Source organism: Myotis davidii, unplaced genomic scaffold (genome assembly GCF_000327345.1).
Source record: "Myotis davidii unplaced genomic scaffold, ASM32734v1 scaffold89, whole genome shotgun sequence".
In the NCBI taxonomy this organism is placed as follows: domain Eukaryota; kingdom Metazoa; phylum Chordata; class Mammalia; order Chiroptera; family Vespertilionidae; genus Myotis; species Myotis davidii.
Genome location: NW_006300372.1, coordinates 5,016,308 through 5,022,907, shown reverse-complemented (window position 1 = coordinate 5,022,907; position 6,600 = coordinate 5,016,308). Strand labels below are relative to the sequence as shown.

The 6,600-nt window shown below is 45.1% G+C and overlaps 1 protein-coding gene across 1 annotated transcript in view; it reads left to right on the top strand.

Annotated features, from left to right (window-relative positions):
- The first annotated feature begins 235 nt into the window (after positions 1-235).
- Positions 236-6,600, top strand: part of DPYSL3 (dihydropyrimidinase like 3) — a 106,009-nt gene continuing 99,644 nt past the window's right edge. The window contains exon 1 of the mRNA XM_015572631.1: positions 236-345. The gene's annotated coding sequence lies outside the window, so the exon portion shown is untranslated. The remainder of the gene's footprint in view (positions 346-6,600) is intronic.

The following is a 6,600-nucleotide window of genomic DNA, read 5'->3' as shown; positions in this document are numbered from 1 at the left end:
GTTACCCCTACCCCCCCTCATGCTCTCACGTTGTCCGTGTGAACTGATTTTTTTAATGAACTTGTTAAATCTCCCAAAGCACACTATCTAAAGTCATTGTCACCTTGAGGTTCATATAAAACTCACAAGTGTTTGTTTGTCCCTGCCTAACTTGAGTAGTTTTCTCACTCTCCTTAGATAGGTAAAGCTTCATAGTTGGTTTTCTATTTCTGTTTTAGCTAAAGGAACCGCCAAGGCCGGGAGGAGAGCCGGGAGCCCGCGCCCGCGCCGCCCGCGCCCACCGGGGTGGAGATCCGCAGCGCCACCGGCAAGGAAGTTTTGCAGAACCTCGGCCCCAAGGACCAGGTAAGGGGCCTGGGTCTCCCTTCCGTCCGCCCTCCTTCCCGGAGCAGCCAGGGGCGCCATGGCCCCGGGCGCAACTTTCTTGTGCTCACTTTGCACAGGAATCGGGGACTGGGAGGAGGACAGGGGCATCCTCCGCTGAGCCTGCCGTGACCCCCTCGCCCGGACCTGGATTAACTCATGACCCCATTTTCAGCATCTAAATGCGCGCGGGTCCCCCTGCCTCCCAGCGGCACCCCAGGGCCATTGGTTCTGGGTGGGTGTGTCCGCCCGGCCAGTCCGGGAAGGCTTAGTGATTTCTCTCCTCTGACTAACCAGACACAGTTGTCTGGGCTCCCATCCTGGCCCTTCAATCTCAACTCAGGTCATCAGGGCAGAGGGCAGACTGGTGCTGGGAAAATGGGGTCGTCGCCATAGCGCCCGGATGAAAATACAGGATGGGCCCTCTCCCCTCCCACTCTTCGAACATCGGTTCCCTTCCTGAAACTTTTAGGTGTAGAGCCACCAGACTAAACAATCGAACCTCCACGCCTCGCTCATGTCCTAGAATGGACATTTCACATCTGTGTTTGTGAAGTGTGTATTTGTATAGAGAGCTTGGCACAAGCCTGTCCCTGGAAGAATATCATTGTATTTTTAAAAAATAGGCGAGCGTGTTAAGGGTGCACATTAGACTAGCACGAGCTGCAAGTTTTCCTGGCTGCTCTTCCACGCGCCAAAGCCAATTTCTTCTGTCTGTAATTTTGAGAAACTTAGGTCCCGCTGAACTGACTAGAGGCATGGCATTGACACCCAGCTTGCCCTGATTGATTTATTTCATAGGCAAATCAGAACTGTAGTGCAGAACATTTAGGGCCTGAGCAGGGCTGGAGTAGTCAAAGTTCAAACTGATGCTTTTCCATTGAGGGACAATAGGAATTAGATACGTCACTCTTGTCCAGAAATCTATTCTAGACTCTGATAATGGCTGCAAAATCCAGCCGCACATATTATTCTGCACTAATACTGTTATGAATAATAACCTGAAATGGAAATGTCTGCCTCAGAGCAATTACAGTGAATGCTGACCCAAGTTTTAGATGTTTTTCCATGAAAAGGCAGAGAGCCGGGGAAAGGCCAGCACATCTCTCTCCACTGTTTGATTTTTGGAAGTTTAAGAAAAACAAATAAACCTTTAACTATTGATACCAGCAGGAAAAAGCAAGCCCTGTTGCAAACGGCCACTGGGAAATAAGGTCAGTGTCCCTTGGATCACTCAGTTTGTGATTTCCACCTCATCCTTAGAATATGGGATTTCTCTAGGCCCTACTCAAATACTCTTTTAGGGAAAACTTCATATCTTCTGGAAGGGTGTCAGCTGATTGGTAAACTGAAGGATGGCCCAATAGGATGGTCATTGCTTGTCTTCAAGTCTGAGTTAATGAGCGTTGAAAGGATCCCTTCCTGGCTCCTAGGGGTGGAAGAAAGGCTGGAAAAGGTCAGTGACAATTGTGAGTCAGTGCTGTTCCCTCTGCTGGAACACCCCTGATGTAAGTCTCGTAATATGCCTGGTTTGCAAGATGTAAGAATGGCAACTAGAGAAAGGAAAAATGTTCCTCATTTAAAACCAGCAATTCTCTCGTTCTCCTTCCTTTTGTCAACCCTATACTTTGGGCTCCTAATTGAAAAATAATAATACAACCCAAGCATCAGCAAGATTTCTAGTGCCACATGGTTATTTGTAAGTTCGGGCTTGCTGTCAGCTTCACCCAGCACATGTTATTACCTCTAATTTGGTTGAATCACAGTGTTCCAGAAGATGGCATAGGTTATCTACTTCTGTACTTGATGGTCACTTCCTTGAGGAAAGGGGTTATGTGTTTGGATTTACCTTGGCGACTAAAATACCTGGTACACTGGAGGCGCTCCATAAATGTTTGATACATTCAACCTCCTTCATTAAGACATATATTTTGCTACCGAAAAGCCAGATGATCATCTGGTCTCTGTTTAAACACTGCCATTTTCAGGGTGCTCTCTCCCTCATGAAGCAACTTTTGGATAACTTTATTTAAGAAACTTGAGCCAAAATCTGCCTACTTGTAGTTTCTACAAACGATTCTTAGTTCTGACTTTTGGAAAGAGAAGAATAAATATGTTTCCTTATTCTGAACTATTTTAATGATTAAGCATCTGGGCTCATGTATCTGTCAGAAAAGGCTGGGTACCGCTACAGTAACAAGCGATCCCCAACTCTCCATGCCTTGACTAAACAATAGCAGTTTATTTCTTGCTCCTGCTACTGGGCCAGCACGGGTCATCAGAGCAGCTCTGCTCATCATTGCCCCTCAGAGACCTAGACTGACGGAGGCACCGTGCCCACACAATCATGGTGGGAAGAGCATGTGGCAAATTGTTCACAGACTTTTAAACTCCCACTCTGAGGTCACAAACATAGCCTCTGCTCAGATTTCATTGGCCAGAGCAAATCATTACTGCACTGGCTGGCCAGCGGCAGGGTTAGATAGAGAAACAACCGGAGGATGCACTGAGGGAAACCGTGCTCTACCCCCCAACCGGCAGCTCCAGCACGTCCTCCTCCTTATGCTGAGCATCTGTCATTTTTGAGGACTTGCCTTTTTTTTTACTCTTTGCTGGCCATTGTGTGTGCGCAAAATGTTTTTATGGTGTTGTGGGGATGCTTTAGGGCAGTGGTCGGCAAACTAATTAGTCAACAGAGCCAAATAGCAACAATACTTATTCAAAATAGACTCGCCCAGGCCAAAAACCGACTTCTGCGCATGGACCATGAAGTTTCAATCGCACTGTACGTGCGCGCCCGCACATGGTATTTTGTGGAAGACCCACACTCAAGAGGCCACAGAGCTGCATGTGGCTCATGAGCCGCAGTTTGCCGACCACTGGCCTAGAGAAACAAAGGGAGCTCTCTGCACTCCTATTTAGATGAGTTTATTTCTGTATTTAACACCTAATAAATTCCATATTCTCTTTAAAAAAAATTCAATGGTCCTGGCTGTTGTGCGTGCTCCTGACGCGTTACTAGAATGCAGGGCAAGGACAGACCTTCCCGCCACACCCGTGGAAACCTCCCTCCATCCTGCCACCAGCCCATAATCAGGACACTTGGAGATCAGTTGCTCACCCTTGAAACGGTTGCTGCCAAACCCTTATTCTTCCAAGTTGATTGCAAAGTTATCAAAATAGATTTTTTTAAAAAGTCTCCATAAACTCAAAATTGGCTTCGTCTCTCTCAAGCATACCTACCTACTCATTACTCCCACCAAAGGAAAATGAGTTTAATGAATGAATAAATTATGAAGGAATTAAATAATAAAAGTGTTTGGCAGAATAAAAGTATAAAAATGTTTCTGAGTTATACTCCGAATGCCAAGTTCCAGGTTTGTGATATGACTGGGTTTATGTTGTGGTTCTGGACCTACCTTATTAAATCTTAGAGTTTTCTCATGATAGGCACTCATGTTGCCAAAATCCTCCATGGGTGGCTCACACAACTTTTTGTTTATAATTTTTTAAAACATTTTTATTGATTTCAGAGAGGAAGGGAGAGGGAGAGAGAGATAGAAACATCAATAATGAGAGAGAATCATCGATTGGCTGCCTCCTGCACGCCCCCTACTGGGGATCAATCCCGCAACCTGGGCATGTGCCCTTGACCAGATTCGAACCTGGGACCTTTCAGTCTGTAGACTGACGCTCTATCCACTGAGCCAAACTGGCCAGGGCTGTTTATAATTTTTTTAAAAATTGGATTTATTGAGGTATAATTTACATATGTAAAATGTTACCCTTTAAAGCATATAGTTTTCTGAGTTTTAACAAATGATTTTGTGTGTATGTGTGTGTTTATATATTTTAATCTTCTGGGAATATATAATAAGAATCCCCAAACATGAATTTGAAAGAATATTTGCATCCCTATGTTTATTGCAGAGTTATTTACAATTGCAAGACCTGGAAACTTTTTGTTTGCTTTTTTTGACACTAAGTGCAGTAAAAGCAATTCCATGTGAAAAGTACGTATTTTCTACCACTTCTCAGGATGATTTCCAGAATTGTTCTTGCAGTGAAGGAATTACTAAAGGGAATGTAATTATGATACATGGCTGGCCAAGAGCAAATGATACCGCAAAGGCTCTGTCATCCAATGAAAACAGAGTAATGACGTTATGATTACATGTGTGTATTGATAACTCCCTTTCAGGAGCCGTGGGTCATTTCTAGTTCCCTGCTTCCCACAGGGGCCACTTTGGGGCAAGATGTTTCTTTTCTGAAGTCAGCAGGGGTTTAGGGTGTTGGAGGAGAGAATTTACACAAAAGAGATGTGGCCCTTAACTTTTGACCGTTTGTCATGTGCCTTCTGGTCCTGGGCAATACGTTTTCAAAAGGATCCCGCGACACTGAGTTCTCTTCCTTCCCCTACACAAGGGAAGACAGATGCACATAGAAGTGTAGGTTTATAGAGGCCTGGCTAGTCCTCAGAATCCAAATCCTGGATGTAAATTATTTTTACAAGGCTGCTCTGACTCACAGGAGTGTGCACTTAGAGAAAGAGGCGCTTGCTTACCTGAATCTAGAAGTATGTTTACTTCCCCTGACTCGGAAGTGTTTGAAACCTTTCAGAACTTTGGTTTAGTTTGACAGTAGGCATTTGAGGTTCATAAAAAGCATGCCTTCCTAGTAATGCTGGGATTGGCAGGGTTCCCTCAAAGTAATGGTCCCTGGAGACAGGGTTTTGCTGACGGCTCTTGTAAGTAAAGTTTAAGACGGCCAGGGGCTGTCTGTGATGCTTTCCTGTCAGCGATCCTCCAGCTGATTTTCCTTGTGATTTATGTCCACTGGGCATTATCCCTCTAGCAGTGTTTCAGGGAGAGAGAGGATACAGCTGGGGAGGAACAGGAGCTCTGGCTGTGGAGAATGCCATCTGGGCTGGGAAGCTCAGCCCTCCGGTTTGGGGAGGAGGCAGAAGGCCCACATAGGTGTGTAAGCCCTGTTTAAAATTAAATTTCTAGGAAAATGTGATGTTAAAATTTATCTGTACTCTTAGATGAACTCATAGGCATTCAAAAAACAGCTCTACTCCACCAAGAGACAATTAGATGCATCAGAAACAAACAAACAAACAAATAAACCACACGAAACTTAACTGGATAAAGCATTAGCAGTCTCAGCTTGGAGACCCGAGCTTTAACCAGCTGTACTTCTTGGGCAATTTAGCTCTCTTCTCTCTGAGCTTCAGTTCCCTCCTTTCTAAAACAAAAGGGCTGGGCCAGATGGTCACTGTGGCAATGGTCTAGACCAGCCGTGGGCAAACTACGGCCCGAGGGCCAGATCCGGCCTGTTTGAAATGAATAAAACTATTGAAAAAAAAGACTGTACCCTTTTATGTAATGATGTGTACTTTGAATTTATATTAGTTCACACAAACACTCCATCCATGCTTTTGTTCGGCACTCCAGTCCAGTATAAGAACCCATTGTGGCCCCCGAGTCAAAAAGTTTGCCCACCCCTGATAGACATTTTTTTGATTTTTCTCCTCTATGCAAATTACATATACCTATCCTATATAATAAAAGCCTAATATGCAAATCAACCGAACAGCAGAAAGACCAGTCACTATGATGCTCACTGACCACCAGAGGGCAGACACTCAACACAGGAGCTGCCCCCAGCCTTCAGGCCCCAGGCCAGCCAAAGCGGGTGCCAGCAGGAGCCCCCCATTTGCCCCGCCAGTTGCCCCGCAAATGGAGGGAACTGGCGGCAGAAGCGGGGGTCAGGGCTGGCAAGCAGGCAAAACCAGGCCGGCCAAGGTGGATGCCAGGAGGGGCCCCCCGACTGCCCCGCCGGTCTCCCCACAGATGGGCCCTGATCGCTGCCCAGGCCTAGGGACCCTACCTGTGCACAAATTTCGTGCACTGGACCACTAGTACATCTATATAAATTACATACACAAATAATCTGTTGATATCTTTTGACCATTAGACAATACAAATAAAAAAGTACAAAGTAAAAAGGAAAAGATACCATAATAAGTACAAATAGAAATCCTGATTTTTTTTTTCCTGGTACCCCAGTAGCTCGTCTTGCCCACCCATTAAAATGAGTGCTTGTAAATCCGCAATCTTTAAGACAAAAGCCATAACAGTTAGTGGTTCTAATATTATAGTCATCAATAGCCCTTTTATATTGCCTTTTTTCACTCAGCAATATACATGTAAATTTCCTCCATGTCTTTTCATA